Below are 20451 nucleotides of genomic sequence, written 5' to 3'. Positions count from 1 at the left end.
TATAGTACTATGCACGTGCGCACGCACACACGCACACGCACACGCACACGCACACGCACACGCACACGCACACGCACACGCACACGCACACGCACACGCACACGCACACGCACACGCACACGCACACGCACACGCACACGCGCACACACACACACACACACACACACACACACACACACAGGTAACAACCTCATCCTTAGTAGCCCATGCATCCTATGTAATGAGGTTGGCCCCTACACCTTGCACACTCCTACTATATGAGAGAGTCAGAGAGAGGGAGAGGTAACAACCTCTTGCGTGATTAGGTCAATCCTTACACTCTACATGCCCTTGCATAGACAGAGAGAGGAGTAATAACCTCATCCTTGAAATTTCATGCTCATGCAATGTGTGTGTGTGTGTGTGTGTGTTGGGGGGGGGGGGGGGGGGGGGGGGGAGAGGGAGGAAGGTAAAAACCTTGTCTCAATGGCCTGTGGAGCTTGCATGATGAGATCAATGTTGTGATAATTGCTATGAAATATGATGATTCTATAGTTCTTTTGTGGATCTTCATTTATCTATTTGCCACAAAATAGTGACTTGTAATGTAAGATATTGTGTGTAGCATTGACCACACATAGCAACAACTGCCCAAAAACATGGAACATAAAGAATCTTTCCTTCCTCCTCAAATTCTAATCTCTAGTGAAAGATTTTGGTAATGACGTCTTCTTTTACATATGCTTGGGGAAGTTCAAGAAAGCATGCTCCAACACAAATATGAAGATGGACTTCAAGTTGGCATCCAAGCTAAGCTCAATGCTCTCAACCCTACCTCTCTTTAGGATGGTATTTCTTATGACCACAAGGTGAAAAATGAATTTTAAACTATCAACCAAATTCTTTGTGGCCAGCAATTTAACCAAGCATAGCCATACAACAACTATAACCCAAAGAAACCCTTCAATTCCTATCACCCCAATTATTTTCAATCGACTCACATAATATAGAGGAGGTATCTAACTATACCCCCAATTGGACTATTAATTCTTTGCAATAAGAGGTATCAAATGAAAGAAATTCAAGTATGCCTACCTCTTTACATGTTTTACTTTAAGATGAAGTGTTTTGTGAAAGATTCTAAAGTTACTCTTTTGCATGATGATGATGATCGTTCTCATGATTTTGTTTTTAAAGTGTATGATTAAGAGGTTGCAAACTAGCCATTTACTATATATAGTTAAATCTACATTCCAAGGCATTAGATACAATGGCACACAAGAAATTTGAGGATTAGAATTTTCTGTGGTACATATAAAAAAAAGCATGATTCCCTAGTTGTACCTCTTCAGTCATTTGAATTATCTTAGGTATGCCTTTTAGACAACCATACAATCCAAACATTTACTAGCACATGCATACCATCACTTTTGCCAATCAAATTTATTGACTGGTGACCTTGAAACTATATTACTTCCTCCCATTAGCCATAGTCAAGCTAATCAAGCCCTTAAGAAATAATGAAAAGCATGGATGATTTCTGCGATTGAAGTAGAACCCTCAAAATATTCTGAATTAACCAATTCATAGAAAAGGTTTTTGGAATCCTATAAACATTAACATTGCTGATGACTATCCACTTGAATTTCCACCCTTTGAGGAGACTATTGGGAGTAAGGGCGCATGTGTCTATGTCACCTTGTATTTACTTCATACACTGTGACTACACACTCGTACATTGCAGGTGGCAGGCATCCATCAGACTATTGAATAAGGGAAGGCCGGTTACACACTATGATTGTTGGAGTTCTCAAATATGGTGTCTCTATCTCTTGCTCTCTTGCTCTCTTACTCTCTTGCTCCATCTACCATAGCTCTTGCTTTGCTTTTGCTTTTGCTTTTGCTTGTGTGCTTCTACTCAAGCTCTACCTTTCAAGTAGTATTAGAGCCAATCATTTAAGGAGCTTCTTCATCCTTTGCTTCAACCTGGATTCAAAGCTTCAACTCAAGGTTTCATGGTAGCCATTATTTCTTCCTCCCAAGGTATGCATTAAGTCTTTCCTTGTCCAAGCTTTGTTCTAGCTTAATCCTAGCTTATCGAGGAGCTTCTCAAGAATTAGGTAATCCTTATTGAGTACTTATTGAGCTGAGGGGTAGCCATTCTATCCCTTTTGAGTGGGTACAAAGCATGCTATAGAAGTTGTGGACAACTATGGTAGCTTGATAGCACTATCGTATTCTAGTGATAACTTTTGCATACAGTATTGAATTCAAGCGTTCTAAAGCTAGAGGCAAAGAGTGCAACAAGAGCTACATATTTGGACACTCATAGCATTGATTTTGTGCAATTTTCTATTCTCTATTTTATATGGAATAGAATAGTTCTGGTTTTGATAGTAAATAATAAATTCCATAATGCATGTTTGATGCTTCGAGGATGCTATTTTGGTGCCCATATGTATGGTTATGTTTTTGGAATGTTGATTGAATTGTTTAGAGCTTGATTATCTCAATTTTTCATAGATTTATTACTATTATAATAGTTTGAAAAGCAAGCATATAACAATGATCTTCATGCTTTGAATTCCCATTATGCCTACATGGTATTTTGGGTATGCTACATGTCTATGGTGATATCCAGCATTAATGTATGAGCTTGGATATTCTTGTGGCATGCTTTGATACTTGGGTTTGAGCTACATTTGATGTTCTTGGGCTTTGGTCATGGGCTTTGGTCAGTTGCTTTGAGTGTTTATGCTTACTTACATGTATCGAAGCTTCATTTAACACTTTTGCTCCCATATGTATTTGTGATGCGCTTGGGCTCCCTAGATGCTTTGATGTATATGTCTTGAGATTTATTTGCTCACTTTGCATTCCGAAATCGCTTCCAATGGGAGACGCTTATACTTACTTTGGTAAAGCTTGGTTCTTTGAGATAATGGAACTCTTGATTCATGTATATGCTATCTTACATGCTATCTAATGCAGGTACCTTTGCTTATGGGCTGATTTGACTACATATGCTTTGGACATCAGTGCGTACCTTTGTCAGTAGTTTGTTAACCATGTATATGCTCATGGGATATATGGCTTACTAACAATATGAATTTGTGATAGTCTTTGGCATTGGTGGTCTATGCTTAGTCACTGCTAGTTTTATTATTTGTATCATGGTTGCTACTTGGATATCCTTGGCAGTGGAAGCTTGCTTTCTTGGCTATTTGTCCATAGTTGGATTGATATATAAAGTTGTCTTTATTTTAGCATTGTTATAATTATAGTTTTCAGCATTGACCCAGAGAGCAAGCATTATACTTTGGCAATCTATTACTGTAGTTGGTGGATAGCTCTATACTTTGGTATTCCCTCCTATTTTACCTTTGTTTTGGTTGATTTTTGGGGGTCTGATTTGCAATCATTTGCAATAGCCCATTCTTTTGGATTTTACATTGATATACTATCATTATGACTGATTCTTCAAATGATAGTGCTATTTTTAATATCAAAAAGCTTGATGGCACAAACTTTACTTATTGGAAGAAGCAGATATGGCTGGTACTAGTTCAAAAGAAGCAGGTTAGGCCTTTGAAAACCAAGAGGGTCAAGCCCAAAGGCATTGATGAAGATACTTGGGATGAGTTGGATGAGCTATGTAAATCCATTATTATATTATCATTGTTAAAACATGATTATTTTAATGTTGTGGCACTTGAGGATAATGCTTGGAAGTTATGGGAGAATATATGTAATATTTACGATATAAGCAAAGTCCTAGTTCACAAATGTATTGGTTGAAAAAACTCATGGGCCGTTGCAAAAAGGAAGAAACTAGTGTGTCTGCACATTTGAATGAGTTTCATTCAATTTTCAGTCAATTGACTTCATAGGGCATTGAGTTTAAGCATAATCACCCTCCCTTCTTCTTGCTTGTGATACTTCCTAAGTCATGGGATACTTTCCATATTGCCACGTGTGCTAATTTACCTAAGGACGGTTCGAAACTCTAGGATGCTGAGGGTGCCTTACTTACAAAGGAGATAAACAAAAAGAATATGGATGTAGCCCATACTTTTCACATATTGATTGTTAAGGGCATACCTGATGGTAAGAGTGGTAATGACCATCATGGTAGAGACTCACAGAGGTCTTAGTCTCACAGACAGTCTCGCAATAAGTCCCATGGTTATAAGGCCTCTCTTATGTGTCATTATTGTGGGAAGTAGGATCATATTAGGCCATAGTGCCATAAGATGTGTGATGATAGGTGTAAGGAGAAAGGCAAGGGCAAAGTGTAGGATAATTTTGATGATTATAGCATTATTCCTAGTAAGTCCTGTGTGAAAATTGAGGAGATAAATGCATTGGAGCTTGAGTTTGATGATGATTACATCTTGGCAACTTCTTCTCTCGATGCTACTCAGTATATTGATGCCTTGTTTGCTTTTTCTCAGTGTTGGTTGCTTGATTCGGGGGCTTCTTTTCATGTTACCCTGCATAAGGATTGGTTTCATTCCTGTTGCAACATGACAAGTTCTATGAGACTACCATGTTCCAACTTTGACCAAAAGCCTACTCTCAGTTGTGGATAGTTGGATGATATAAGGTATCATGTATCTTTTGGTGATTCCACGTGAAATATTATATGTGGAAATCTTGTCTTTACTCAAGGTGCCAAGGTTGGTAGCCTCTATCCCCTTGCTTGTTATGTGCCTTTCATTGATGATTATTTGCAAAAGGTCTAGGCATATCCCATAAAGCATAAATCAGATGCATTAGCTACCTTTCAACATTGGCTTGCTCTTGTTGAGAACTGGTTTGGGTATGAGCTAAAATGCTTAAGGTTAAATAATGGGGGTGAATATGTCTCCAAATCATTTGATTAGTTTTTCAATGAGTGGGATATTAAACGTTAGTCGACTACTCCTTACATCCCACCCCAAAATGGTATTACAAAGCACATGAATAAAATGATTTAAGAGAGTGTCCATAGTATGCTTAGCCAAGAAGGTTTACCGTAGCATTTTTAGGTTGAGGCAATTACTACTACTATACACTTGATAAATAAATCTCCATGCACTACTATTGGTTGTTAGGTTGTAGAGGAGGTATGGTGTGAAAAAACTCCATCATATGCTCATTTGTGTGTCTTTGGATGTGAGACTTTTTGCCATGTTCCCAAGGACAAATGCAATAATATGGATCCTAAATTAGTGAAATGCATCTTTATTGGTTATGGAGATCAGGTGAGATGGGCTATTGCCTATGCGATCCGTAGGCCAAGAAGGTCATCTATAGCCATGATGTTGTATTCCACGAGGAGAAGATGCATAAGCAACCTGAGTAGGTAGTTGAGCTATGCAGAGTGATATTTTAGAAGGAGCCTCATATTATTGTACAACCATGTAGACATCTTATAGTTAATACTCTAGTGGCCTATGATCATGATATCAGACAGGATGTACAAGCCCCATAGCCTATTTTGTGATGGTCTACTAGAGATAGATGTCAGCCTAATTAGTTTGCACCCTCCATGGACTTGTATGCTATGGCAATGATGTTGAGCCTCTTACCTATGATGAGGCTATGCATAGAGGTGATAGTCACTCTTGGGAGAGGGCCATACAGTCAAAGTATAACTCGTTATAGAAAAATCATTTGTGGAATTTGGTTCCTTTGCCTTGTGAAAAGCATGCTTTGCCATGCAAGTGGGTGTATAAGTGAAAGAGTACGCTTGGACACCCCAAGGAGGCATATAAGGCCAAATTGGTTGCAAAGGGTTTTATATAGAAGCATGGTGTTGATTTTGATGAGGTATTCTCTCTTGTGGTCAAAATGACTACCCTATACTTGGTACTGGCTTTGGTTACTCAGTTAGATCTGGACCTTTATGAGATGGATATTAAGACAACTTTCTTACATGGGGACTAGCATGATGAGATTTATATGTAGTAGCCTAACAGCTTTGAGGAAAAAGATAGGGAACACCTAGTGTGTAAGCTAAGAAAGATCCTTCATGGCCTTAAGCAAGCACCTAGGGAATGGTACCACCAGTTTGATGCTTTCATGCAAGGATATACACATAGTGATATGGATCTATGTCTCTACAAGAAGAAGGCTCATGATGGCAGCCTTATTATCTTGGTACTTTATATGGATGATATATTCATTGTTAGGAGAGCTCATGATGAGCTAGATGCCTTGAAAACTCAACTCAAGAAGAGCTTTGAGATGAAGGATATGGGATAAGCCTCACATATTCTTGGCATGTGTATCATGCATGATCACTCTAAGGGGCTCCTTTACTTGTCTTAGAAGGACGATATACAAAAGGTCCTTGTGCACTTCCATATGCAAGATGTTAGGCCTATTGGCTATCCTTTACCTTTCCATGTGAAGGTTAGTCAAGTAGATTGTCTCCAGTTAGACGAGCAAAAGGCTGAGATGGCTAAGATCCCTTATGCATCTATAGCAGGCAATTTGATGTATGCCATGATAGCCACTTGTCCAAACATATCCCTTATGCATCTATAACGTAGGCAATTTGATGTATGGCATGATAGCCACTTGTCCAGACATATCCTTTGCAGTGGGAGTTGTGGCACCTATATGGGTACACCTAATTGGTGACATTGGGATGTCATGAAGGGTATCATGAGGTATACCTAAAGGGCATTGTAGACATCAATATTTATTATGGTGGTTAGGAGACTACAATCATGGGTTATAGTGAGTTTAATTATGCATGATATGCAAATAGTAGGAAGTCCACCTCTCGTTATGTCTTCACTTTTACTAGAGGTAATCTTTATTGGATATTGACGGTGCAAAAATGTGACCTTATCTACTAGTGAGATAGAGTATGTTGCAGCCATTGAGGCTTGCAAGGAGGCCCCTGGTTAGGCTAGACCTTAGTATTACTATTACTTCTACACTTCTTTGGATTCTATGAGTGCTATTCAGTTGGCCAAGAATTCAATCTTCCATGCAAAGACAAAGCACATTGAGGTGTGATATCACTTCATCGGGGAGGTGGTAAAGAGGGCAAGCCTATTTAGTTGACTAATGAGACTCCTACAAATCTACTCACTAAAAAACTCTCAATAGAATGTTTTGCCTTCCTTAGGAAAGATGATGGGCATAGGATAAGATGACATCTATTTCTCATCCTATTGTACTTTGTTACTTTTTATTGTTCTTTCCTCATTAGAGATACATTCACTCTAAGTGGGAGGTTGCTAGGGATAAAGGCGCATGTGCCTACGCCACCTTCTATATACTTCACACACTATGGCCATACACCTGTACACTACAGGTGGCCAGCGCCGATCACTATCACTCAATTTTTTATTCTTTCAGTGACTATTAAATAAGGGAAGGCTGGTCACACATTGTGACTATTGAGGTTTCCACATATGTTCTCTCTCTCTCTCTCTCTCTCTCTCTCTCTCTCTCTCTCTCTCTCTCTCTCTCTCTCTCTCTCTCTCTCTCTCTCTCTCTCTCTCTCTCTCTCTCTCTCTCTCTCTCTCTGTGCCATAGCTCTTGCTTTGCTTTTTCTTTCACTCATGTGCTTCCACTCAGACTCTACCTTTCAAAGATAGATCACAAAATAAACTTTTACGTGCAATAACCCTATTGTGTAAAGCTCCCTATAGGCACAGTCCTTTGCACCAGAAAGAAATCCAAAGACAAATTACTGAGCCACTCAATAAAGGTTTGATCCAATGTAGTTTATCTTGTTTGGTATACCTATCCTACTAGTTGAAGAGAAGAACAAAACTTGTAAGATGTGTATTGACTATAGGGTGCTAAACAATGTAGTTATCAAAAACCAATACCCTATTCCAAGAGTAGACAACCTTTTGGATAGACTTAGGGGGGACTAAAATTTTTAGTGAGATAGATCTTTAATCAAGATATACGAACAATTTTGCATGGATTCAAATGATGTATTTAAGGCCACGTTTAGGATACAGTTTAGTCATTTTGAATTGGTAGTCACACCTTTTGGTCTCATGAATGCACCAACTACATTTGCACATCTAATGATTAAAATCTTTTAAATTGTCAAGGCTTTGTAATTGTATTTTTTAATGATATTCTTGTGTTCTATTAATAAGTCAAAAGTAGAACATCTTCGAATTGCATTTGAACTGTTGCACAAAAATAGTTTGCATGCAAATTCTAACAAATAGTTTGCTCATTCTTTCAAAATCAAATTGAGAATTTAGGACATATTGTTTTTGCTAAAGGATTTACGATTGATCCAAAGAAAGTTCAAACCATAAGAGATTGGCCTACCCTTAAGAGCATTCATGAAGTTATATCTTTTCTTGATTGAGTTGGTTTCTATAGAAAATTTGCTAAAAACTTTTCATTAAAGCCTTAAAAATGACCAAGTTATTGTGAAAGAATTTTGTCTTTATATGGGATCCTAGTCATCAAAAATATTTTCACTCTCTAAAATATACTTTGACCTATATGCACCTATACTTCAATTGCTAGATTTCTCCAACCATTCTTCTAGGAGTAACATGTGCTAGTGGGTCTAGTGTAGGTTTTGTCCTAATGCAAACTTAAATCCTCATTAAAAAATTATAACAACTATGACAAAGGGCTCTTAGAAATGTATATATTTGGAAACATCACCTAATGGGGTCAAAATTTATCACCAAGATTGACTAATAAGCCATCTAACACTTATTGAACCAATCACTCATTTCTAACTATCATATCAAAACTTTCACTCATGATATAGCACCAACTTGGATAAAATTTCCATTCATCATTTGCTTACTTTTGATAAAAATTAGACATGTGTACTTGAATCAGATTTCTAATGTTGCAATTCAAAAATTTGATGCTATAATTCCTACATATGCATCAAATCCTAATTTTTCTACTTTATCACATAGATTTCAAAATATTAATATTATGTTATTTGATAATTATACATATGCAAATGGATTTTTATATTGTAATGATTGAAATGCACTTATAAAAAATATTGTAATGATTGAAATGCGTGTACTTGCTTATATGGATCATAAAAGCATTCAATCAACTATAAATACATGTAAAACATATTTTTGGGCCTAACATGAAGCAAGCACATTGCTAAAATTGTTATTACTGAGTGTATTATTTGTCAATTAATTAAGCATCATCATGGTTAATCTTATGGATTATACCTAATGGACCATGAGAATAAATTTCATGGATTTCACTATTGGTCAACCCATAGCATTTGCTCACAATGGCACAATATGGACTATTGTGGATAGATTCAGTAAACAAGCTTATTTTGTTTCCCAAAAAGGCTTTATATACATCTCAAGTTTTCAGGTTATTCATTAAGACCATATTTCCTTACCATGGTTTTTTGAAAGGTAATACTTTCTAACCATGATGATAGATTTTGTAACCATCTTTGGGTAGTCGTATTCAAAAATCTAGGTTTTAATATGGATTTCACTTTAGTCTTTTGTCTTAAAAGCAATGGCTACATTGAAGCAACCAATAGTACTATCCTTGAACTTCTTAGATCCTACACAATTAACCAACCAAACAATTGGAAGTAACATTTACCCATCCTACAGTTCACTTACAATAATACCCCACATTCAACTACTACTAGTAGAGCACATTTTGAAAATTTTTAATGGCAAGAAAATACCCATTCCTATGACCACTATAGCAAATCGATGTTCCAACACAACTGATGCTTTAGTTAGTGACCATATGAATATTATGAATGAATTGACTGATAAGATCAAGTAACACAAATAAGGTATGTAGCCCAAGCCAATAGGAAATGCAAGGCTATTAGATTGAAAGAATATGATTTAGTTTGGCATCATATAAAAAAGAGAAGGTTAAAATTCATTGAAAGTCTTCTTAGAATTAATTTAGCTCCAATATATTATGGGCCATTGTGTATTGTACATAAGATCAATAATAATGCATTCAATTTGGGCATTCCTCCTCATTGAAAACTTCATAAATTCTCTAGAGAAAGACATTGAAATTATAGTACTAGAAGTTATCCTTGATCATGATCATATTAGCACTCAATATCATAGGTATTTAGTTAAATACAAAAACCATCATGCTGAAGAACTCTATTGGATTCAGAAGTCATCACTAACTTGATCTAATATTTGCATAGCAGCCAGAACCACATTAATGTCCAATGGATACAAATTTGTACCACGAGGCAGTGTCCCAAGAAGTGACTTGTTATGCAAGGTACTACCTAGAGCATTGGTTGCATTATGCATGATAGATAGATGGAAAGGAACAAATGTGTTTTGGTCTTATGGTGAGTGAATTATTAGACGAAGTTATGTGAATTAATTATTTTGAGGGGAGCATGTTTTAGTGTGCAAGGGTTTTTTTTTTGTGGGGGGGGGGGTGCTTACATAGCACAAAAGTGGTGTATTTTGGACAATACTCTAGTGTAGAATTATTATATACATATGCATGCAATGGAAAGGCTCATAACATGTTTGCTAAAAGGGTCACAATAGAGAAAGTGGTTATATATCTAATTCATAGCTCACTTGATGACTAACTCTTCGACGATGAAGCATCCCCTTGCATACACATTGCATGATAATCAAGCTCTTGGATAATAATAGATAGGATAGATGGCACACTTCTTATCTACACAATGCATGGAGCTTGTTTGGTGTGCTTCATAGACTTGATAATCTAGAAACAAAGCTAGCTTACCTTTTGATGTACATACTATACAACATGATACTTGTTGCCAACCTATAGCAATAAAGTAAGTGCAAATCCTATATGAGATGAAACTAGTTGCCAATCTCTACCATTGCAAGATTGTACCAATGTTCATACATGGCTAGCATTGTGCATGAAGTGTTCAATAAGCAAGATGAAGTTAAAGGTGCTTCTTGATCCATAAAATCAATGTTCTTGCCCCACTAGTTTCAATGTAAGATAGGGAATAACCAAATAGTATATATACTTAGAGTCACTATCATAATCATCCTATGATGTAAGATCTTTATAGCTAAACACTTCATTACCTTGCCTTGGCCTTGTGAATGTCCAATTTGTGGTTGCATCACTATAGTGTGTGTGTGAATCTATCACCAAGTGCTCTTTGAAACAAATTGTAATGGAGTGATGTCATAAAATTAACAAGGTTTCCCTCCCTCCCCCCATCTCCCCCCTCAAAATAGTGTCAAGGTGATAAGAAGAAAAATATTTTCTATAATTATTGCAATGATGAATATCACATTATTAAGGACTATTAAAAATTGTAGGCCAACTAGTAAAAGAAAAAAGAGCTAGGTTTGGCACTTGTTGTTGATGTAGTATGTGAGAAGAAGGAGGTCACAAATTAGGTTTAATAGGATTATGCACTCACCACATGTTGTAGTTATGATCCTTTGGTGCATGACACATATATGACAAGTTTCAGAATTTGAAGTGTGGTATTTCGACATTGTTGCTAGCAAGCGTATTACTTTGCATAAGGAGCTATTTTTCTATTTAGAAATGCCTTTAAAGACTTCGTTTAGCATACCAACAATAATCATGTCAAAGGTATGGTAAAGTCTAGCTTATAATAGGCAAAGGTAGTACAATGATTTTCTCATTGGTGCTTTATGTACATGGCATAAAAAAGAACCTATCATATCACTTTTTGCAATAAAAAAAGTTGGTTTTACATTATATTTGTAGATGATAGATGCATGGTTCTGATTGCAATAATGGTGATATTGTTATTGCACCAAGGGCCTTGTAGTATAGACTTTATGTAATTGTTGTCTACGAGAGGCTTGCTCACAATGCATGTGTTGTTACTTGTGGCATACCCATCATTAGCTAGGCTAGAGGAGGTTTTGTTTAGTAGTCACTCGAATGCTTTTCGATCATAGTTCGAACCTTATGTGTAGTTACTTGTAGCATACCCATCATTAGCTAGGATAGAGGAGGTTTTGTTTAGTAGTCACTTGAATGCTTTTTGATCATAGTTCGAACCTTATAGGATTCATTGGCTTAGCCAATCGAGAAGTTTTCAAGTCTACATCACAATAGAATTTCAAGGCCTTGACCTACTAGGATCACCGTGAGGGACCCTTTACGTCTATGGTCGTCCTAACAAGAATCTCATCCCCATCTAGGAAGGTTCACATCGCAACCAATCAAAGATGAGAGTAGCTAACATTGCAGTTCAAAGAGAATGTGAAATAAGGGGCAATTGAGCATCAATCCCTTTACCATAACATACTCACGCACATGGCCCCCTAAAATAGTGTTAGCTTAGACAATCACTGCTGATTAGTTTTAGTCCTACTTAAGATGTAAAAAGCCACCTAACTTACTAGGACCATCCATTCATAGGATAGCATCATTGGAACATTATCTACTAACACACCCATAATCTTTAGTTCTCTAATTAAGAGTCCTACCACACTATGGGGACACATAAAAACAACTTCTTTAATTAGCAAGTAATATAACATTTGTTGAACGTCCTTTAGGAATGTACACCAAAACATTGAGGACAATTATTTCAAAATAGTTATTTAAAAACAACTTTGTGAGGTTTGGATAGCTTGTCTCCTACAATATATATAGCTTGCCATTGGATCTCACAATCCTTCTCAAGTTCCACCCTATGAACCAAGGTCTATATGATGCCCATACATCATGCTAACTAGAGGATCTTCCATCTCCTTCCTTCGATGGTTGACCACTTAGCTTGGATATTGATCATACCACTTTAGGAATCTATATTTTTAGTTCAACATGTGCTAAACATGAGGTATTGATCCTATTTAATTCACCTATTCTAACCCTCTTGTCCTTCTCTTCTCTTGTTAATGCCCTTGCTATTCCACTTGAGTTTAAATTCCTATAGAATCCTACTGGATATTAATTTAGTTAAAACCTCTATTGGGGATACAACACCTAGGGTTATTAAAGTCAATTTACAAATTCTACTTATCCTTGTTTAAAGTTATAAATGATCCTTTACCCCCTTTTCTAGGGAAGGGTAAGGTTGCTCTTGGTATCCTAGGGCCAGAAAACACCCTAGAAAATCATAGGAAATTTAATAAGCTACCCTTTCGCTCTTAAGCTTCTTATTGGATTTTCTTAGAGTTTACCTCCTTTTGGTTACTTGCTTCCCATGAGTTAGATGCTCTATTAACTTCTTAACATATTTCCTAGAATGAGGGGTACCTATGAAGCCCCTAGGTGTTTGCAAGAGACTCAACTCCAAGATGTTCATGGATTCCCATTCTTAATGGTATCCAATGTGTGCTAACATAAAGAGAGTCTTTAGGGTAGATACTTGGTATGGCTAAGGTTCTAAGCTATTAAAAGTACGGCTCTTAAGTCTCTTCTCTTAATGAAAAGTTTTTATATTTCAATGTATAATTTAATATACTTATTTGTTAATTAAGCATGCATGAATTAACGACTACGATTTTGAGTACTACGATAAAAGAGACCCTCATGCCCCTAGTATAAGAGCAATACAATAGAAATACCATTTGATGGAGATCAAGTCAAATACAAAATTAAAGTGGCTTAGCTTGTTTTAAGTGCCATCACCTTGTTCCTTATGCCCTTCAAGGTCTCAAATGCCACTTATCAACTGATTGGCTATGCTACTAAAGATAGATGCTTTAGGTGAGTTGCATTAGGCATAAGAGGTAATGCTCATGACATCAACAGTAGAAACCAACCATAAGATGATGGTGAGGAGGAGTTGCATGAAACATAAGAGGTAATGTTGATGACATCAATAGTAGAAGACAACCATTAGATGATGGTGAGGAGGAGTTTGACACAACAACTTAGGGTGATGTGTAGGTTGGCAGGAACAACAATGCCTTTGGCTGGGTGGCAGTGCTATGAAGGCTGATTTGATCCTCTCCTCTCTCTCTCTCTCTCTCTCCCCCCCCCCAATAGCCTATTGGCTCATGTGAGAGAGAAGGGGGTGAAGGGAGTGCCTCTTGTAACTTGTCGAGAAGGAGAAAAGGGGGAGAGTAGGGGGGATGCCAAGCAAGTCAAGCCCAAAAGAGGATGTGACAAGGGGAGGCAACATGTTGCCAACGCTGCTCCTCCCCTTTTTTTCTCTTTCTTTTTATTGTTTAAAAAATAATTAGACTAACATTACTAATTTATAATATTTTTACTATTTGACTATATAGCCTATTATTAACTTGTTTAACTTTAGACCATTAACCTTAGTATTAGAAATAATTTTTACTAACCAATACAATTACTATCATTTAGTGTATTCAAAGCAGAACAAACAATGCAATTTACTATTCTTGAAAACTCAAGATTGTGTTTATGAGTCCAAGATAATTTATCTCAGAACATAATTTAGTCTAGTTATATTTTGAATGCTATATGTTTAGTCATATTACATCCTTCCTAGATCTAATCTACCTCTAGATCTATCACTTTTGTTAAAGAGCATCCACCCACCAAGGTACTAAGGCTACTTAGGCAAAAGCCATGTAAAATTGCTTAGATCAAGCCATGATGATATCATAGGCCTTTGGAGGAGAGATTATAAAGCTGACAACAAGGTGGTATACATATGAGAGTCCTAGTCACCCCTTGTTCCATATGCATCATATTAGACCCTTTAGTTCTAACTCATCATCAGGCTTGTACTCTTATAGCAAAAATGCTAGATTGTACATAAACATAGGATGTATATGGCTAGGAGTAGTTTTTTTTTTTTGCAAAGAATAAAAGAATTGGAGTTTTTGTTCCTATTTCTTGACTACACTACAAATGCTCTCCCAAAAAGGCACCTATCTCGACTTTGGAGTCTTCCCTTGTTGTATCGATCCAAGCGAATTCAAGCTAATTAAGCAAGCTATTTGTGTATGTCAAAATTGTATGGTAGTAAAAATTGCTTAGATAACTAATGCTTGCATGTGTGTTCAATGAAAAGTGGATGGATGGAGGTCCTTAATGACCCCATCCTACTGTGGGTGGACCCAATTAGTCGGTGACTTTCTATGTGTTAACCCTCAAACGAACGAAGGTGGAAAATCCGAAAAAGCTAAAGCAGAAGACAAAGACAAAGGCCAAGGCAAAGAGAAACGGAAGACAAAGACGCATAAGGAGAAGAGTCCTAAATAAGGGAGAAAGGCACACAAGGAAAAGCGCAAGTCAAAACTTGTGTAAAAGAGCGCAAGCGCATCATGGTTTAATTCAAGGAGCACCGGGCTCTCACCCGTGCAAATTGTAAATGTAGATGGGCAGTGGAAAGGAAGCTAGGAAGATAGAAGGACAATGGGAAAAATGGCCTAGGCTACGGCCGGCCATGTAAAAAAGGGGAAAAAGGGATGACCACCCAAAAGGGATTTAGGGTTTTGTATATAAAGTTGAAAAGTGAATGAGAAGCTCATTCTCGTGTATGGCCAAAAGTAGCTGTCTTCTTCTTCTTCTTCTTCTTCTTCTTGCTTGCTTGAGCTTGTGCTTGAGAGAGGGAGTGTGAGAGTGTGAGGGAGTGAGTGTGTGAGGGTGAGGGACCGAGGAGGAGAAGCTCTCCATCTTCTCCTCTCTTCTTCTCTTCTCTTCTCTTCTCTTCTCTTGCTCGCGGCAATGGAGCTTGGAGCGTGGAGCTTGAGGATGGAGCTTGCTTGAAGCTTGCACTTGGATCGTGGAGCTACCGGAGTGTGCAAGAGAGGAGGTAACTCGATCGGCATGAAGGTAAGCTCACTACACCCGTAGATATGGATGGCGCATCGGTTATGTGAGAGGTAGCCATTAGTGCTCGGCTTGGAACACTTGAAACAATAAGCGGTCCGTGGGTCTTGGTGGTTGAGTGAAAGCTCCCCACATTTTGATTCCGTTGCCGGGACCAACGGATTCAAGCCTTGAGCGCTTGCGCGCTTCAAATCGAGCATTGGAGTAGGGTTTTCCCCCGAACCGGTGCTTGACGTAGATAGGTAGGAAGCGAAGGAGTTTGAAGAGGTATTCGATCTCCTTAGCAAGTAGGTCTTTGGTTTTTTGGATTTGGAAAAGCATGTTGGAGTAGTGTAGGTGATTGCTTTGTGATTTGTATACATTTAGGATAGGAAAAAACAAAGAAAAAGAAACAAACAGTAGGGTTCTTTGTTGTTGTATAACAGGCTAAAACAGGGAAATAGGGGCACAGATCCTTGGAGTGCCATTCGATTCGAGCACCACAGTGGTTCCAGGCATGTCTGGCATTCCCTTGTAGTGTCTTGCACCTATCTGGAAGGTGCTGGATGATTCGGTGTAGTAAACGTCAGTCTAGAGGCATCGCATGCAACTCGCGGGCCGTCGGCCGTGTAGTCGGACCAGCTCATCCGAGTCCCAGAATGGGACCCGTCCAAAATTGGACCAATCCATAATCGGACGCTTGGACAACCGTCCGATTGGACCATCCTGTCCGATCCGACCACTCGGACCAACCCGTCCGATTTTGGAAATCAAACCACTCGGACACTCGGACTCGGACCACTCGGACCATTCTGTCCGATCGGATGCTCGTCCGATCGAGGCAATCGGACCACCCTGTCCGATCCGATTCCCAGAATCGGACCACTCCGAAAATCGGACCACTTTTTTGATCCGACTCCTACAATCGGACGTGACCAAAATCGAACACTGGTCCGATCGGACCACCCAGAATCGGACGTTCGATTATGATAATCGGAATCCTGAAAATCGGACATCTGAGAATCGGACAGAGAACTGTCAAAATCGGACACGTGTCTAGAACACAAATTTTGACACATCTAAACCTCGAGATTGACCCCGAAGGCTACGTAGAGCTAAAAGCACATCACAGATCCATCACCGGGCTAAAATTTAAGTCACGTAGTTCAAAATTTGGCTATAAATGGTCCTCCAAATTGAGCATGGCATTTACCGTAACGGCCCTGCGGGCCGGGGGGACTGCCCCTCCCCCCGGGACCCCCGCAGAGGAGGCTTTGCCCCCTCCGCACCTCCCCCAAGTAGGTTGGAGAGAAAATGCGCGCCGTGACAGGTCCTCCAAATTGGACCCTAGTGTAGTAATGGCTCTACATGAGCATGGATTCTCACTTGCAAAAGAGCAACCAAAAGCCCATACCCAAACTGAGAGAAACATAGACCCTAGAACATCAATGGGCCAATCTAGTCATCAAGGGCAAAAAGGCCATGCCATGAGAACACAAAGACATTGTGTTCATACCATGTCTAGTCAGAGCGAAATGCAACATCAGCAAGCTGCAAATGCCAAGATGACTAGACATGACACTCTTGACGAGAGATGTACCTTGAGCAACACTGCACAGACAACCCAAGACATTGGTGGAGAATCCACGTTTGGTCATGCAAGTGGGGACTCAAGGGCATCTGTCAGAAGGCTTAAATTTACAAGCTAGGACCCAGAAGATGAAGACATAGTATCACCTGCTTATCTTAGGGTCAAACTCACCGCAAAAAGAGAGCATACTATCGATGCTCTGATTGATGAAGGAGCAGATTTTAACATCTTGACCTATGAATCATGGACCCTACTAGGCCAACCAGATCTCACACCGACTAGTGCAACTCTTAGCCCTTATGGGGGACACCCACAAGCACTCATAGGGAAGTGCAAAATCCTTGCGACAATTGAAACAGAAAGCTTGCCTATCCTATTTCATATTCCTCCAAATAGTGCTAGCTATGGGAAAGAAACCCTCCTAAGAAGACCCTTCAAAAGGGCGACCAAGTGTGAGGTCGACTATGTAGCACAGAGGATACACTTGACACTATTGGGTGTGAGGATAGTCACAACCTTTAGCAAGGGTGACCTCATCAAACCTCAAGGGAAAGGCAAGGAAGGTGCTGACGAAATAGTCAAGCCTACTAACGAGAGCAAGGACTTGTTGGAAAAACTGATACAAGCACAGGTCGAACAACGAGAACCAGTGAGTGAGGCCAGGCTTGAAAAAAGAAGGTCAAGAGACAATGCCAAGGACGGGCTCTGGACTTACAAATATCGTAGAAGACCCCAAAAGAAGCCCAAGCCTTATAGACGCAGGCATCGATGGAGAGTCAATGCAACGCTGCGATGGATATCCAAAGCGTTGCTACGTGCTCAAGAGTATTATGCAGGCAACCGATGGATTTGGGTATCAAATCCCCCTGTTAAACCTCCTTTGTCGACTGAAGGCCAGGACGTATCAAGAGCAAAGAAGCATAGGAGGAGATCTAAACAAAAAACCAAGCCCCAAGTCAAAAACAGTGGAGTGACTGAGCCCCTCATGGTCGAAATCAAGAAACCCAACGGGACCAATTGGAAGGTAGATCCTCAGCCTAGTGTGCTTGACAAGAAGACATTAGATGTAATCGTTGAGGATACGCAAAAGACACTAGTGCCCAAGGAGCCTTTGATTCCCCAAGAGGATAGTAGGCATCATAGGCACAACATTGCTCATGGCAAGGTTAAATGGTCAACAAAGCAAATAGCAAAATCATCTAACAGCCATGAGCAAATCTCCAAGACAGTGTCAAAGCCACTTAGGAGTCCCAAGTCTCCTACACCCTCTTCCCCTAAACGAACACAGGAAGCACAACACTCGTCAAGTGCGGCTACTCAATCCCAATCTCGACCTACATCAAAGCTTCCAAATGTCCAAGAGGCAGGACACGACACCACCCTTAGCTCTCAACCTAAGGATGTGCCTGTGCAATCCACCGTGGCTAGATCAACGGATACTCGATCTACACAAGTGAATTCTCTAAGGGCAAGGAAAGGCACGACCACTTCTGATCTACCTAAGGACTTGACACTGCAGTCTACCAATGGTAGCCACTCCATTGAATTAGCCACCACTACTTCCAATCTGGGACCACAACAGTCACAATCTTTGGCCGTGACAACACCCATTGCAAAACATGTCCTTAGTGGTTTACCTGTGGAGGAGATGTCGCAACCAACTTCATTGACAACTCTAGCACTTCCAAAGAGCCTAAAGCCTAGGCTAGAGGAGTTGAATAGAAGGGAAGAGCTAGACTCTCCAAAAATGGAGGTAGTTGTATCCTCACAACCTAGCGAGGCTATTCAGCAGCAGGCCACGGCCATGTCTCATAAGGACACACTAGAGAAAGAGAATGCTGAGGCCCAACCAAGCACATCACCGGTTGGCCTAGTCCAGAATCCTGAATCGATGAGAGATGCACCTTCACGGACCAGGAACCAAAGGAGAAAACAGCGAAAACAATAGCAATTACAGGTGGTTGTGGACCCCAAGAACATTGAGATGAAGAGCGTCGGAGAGCCGATGAATAAAGCATCGAGTCCATCCACCAATGAACCTATTAATGCCTCCCCTAATAGCGGTGAACCCTCAGACACATCCGTGTGCTCTGAAAAACCAAGGCAACCGTTGCCATCAACAGTTGCTTGCAACACTCTATCCACTGACAATAGAACTCGCATTGACCAATCAAGAGTGGATACAACGTCGTCACAACAGGATGACAAATCTATACCAGTCACATCCGAGAAGAACCATGACAAAATAGCAGCAAAACCTCAGGAGAAATGTGAGAACCCCAAGAGCATAAGAAATCCTAGCGTTGACCAATCTTGCTCATCTAGGCCTGAGCCCCCAGCCATGCTAAAGCCTAAGGAAACTCTTAGAACTTTGCATGAGATAGCAACCGAGCAAGCCCTCGTTGAACATAGAAGTGTCACAGAATGCTTAACTGAGTTGGATGCTAAGCTCAAAGTGGTCGCACGTGTCTACGTCCTTGCGGACATGGGCACAATCCCCAAGGAGCAGCTTGGAGATTACTTGCCCTTTCCTCTATCCTGGGAAGAGCAAGAACATCTTAACGAGCACTATGACAGGCTCCTAGATGAACGCATGCGACTCATCTCTGACGAGGAGGCAGACGAACTGCGCTTAACCGTCACGTTCAATGAAGTGCTCTGCCGATCGAATCTCATAGACATAGAGCAACTAAAGCGACTGTCAGCAGGCCAGAGTCAATTTGAGCAGTGTTGGTGCGAAAGCCGCGTTGTAATGGCCGAACTAGGGGCTCAGATCATGACAGTCTCAGAGGAGCGATTGGCCAAATGGCGGTCTCAAAGAGACCCAACCTATGTGGCACCAACTTCCCTTCGAGTGCTGACTGCCATTCAGGGTATGGACTTAGTTGGAACTAGCCAAGAGAATGCTCTGTTTGATAAGGTTCTCACTGAGGAGGAGTTACATATAGCCAATAGACTCGGACAAGGTTCCATGCTACTCGATGTGGCAAAATATCTATCAGTATTAAGTAAGCTGCCACGAATACTAGATGCGTGTGCCACGCTCCAGTACAATCCCGAGTTCTACAATTGGTTCTTATCCTCATGAAGTGACATGGATTCATAAATATGTATATAAATAAACACTGAATTGTGTGTCACCCTGTATAAACAATATCAACACACAAGCAATGATAGTCAAG

Source organism: Lygodium microphyllum, chromosome 5, assembly GCF_053477565.2.
Source record: "Lygodium microphyllum isolate KBCC chromosome 5, Lygodium_microphyllum_v1.1.10, whole genome shotgun sequence".
NCBI classification, from domain to species: Eukaryota; Viridiplantae; Streptophyta; class Polypodiopsida; order Schizaeales; family Lygodiaceae; genus Lygodium; species Lygodium microphyllum.
The sequence above is the reverse complement of the archived record's forward strand: the minus strand, read 5'-3'. Positions refer to the sequence as shown.